The following is a 488-nucleotide window of genomic DNA, read 5'->3' as shown; positions in this document are numbered from 1 at the left end:
TGTCCTGCTATGTCTGCATTAATTATTCCTTCCTCTTTTTGTTTTTTCAATGTTTGTACAGAGCATGCATTCAGCATGCACGGAACACAATGGTTGTGCCAAAAAACGCCTCTAGAAACCACAGGGCCCAACACTCCCCTTGCCCTGCAGGGTTTAGCGGGTCCAATACAATATGTATATATACGTATACGTATATATACGTATGTATGTATATATGCTATGTGTGTGCTTCTTACTGTGTACCATAGGTATGGGTTTCAGGACAGTGGAGGAGCATACGGTATCTATGTATGATCATTTATTGGTTTGTGATCTTGTAGAGAGGATATGCGAAGATATGAAGAATTCAGAGAATAGGACGGTTGCAGAGGCGAACGTGACGCCAGGGAATATTCAATTAAAAATAAATGTGAATATAATTAATTAATTAATTCCCCTTATAAATATTTTAAAATTCATTTTTTTTTTTTTTTTTTTTTTTTTTTTTA

The sequence above is a fragment of the Eimeria maxima genome, genomic scaffold, assembly GCF_000499605.1.
Source record: "Eimeria maxima Weybridge genomic scaffold, Emw_scaff1862, whole genome shotgun sequence".
Taxonomy (NCBI): domain Eukaryota; phylum Apicomplexa; class Conoidasida; order Eucoccidiorida; family Eimeriidae; genus Eimeria; species Eimeria maxima.
This window is presented reverse-complemented; position numbering follows the sequence as displayed.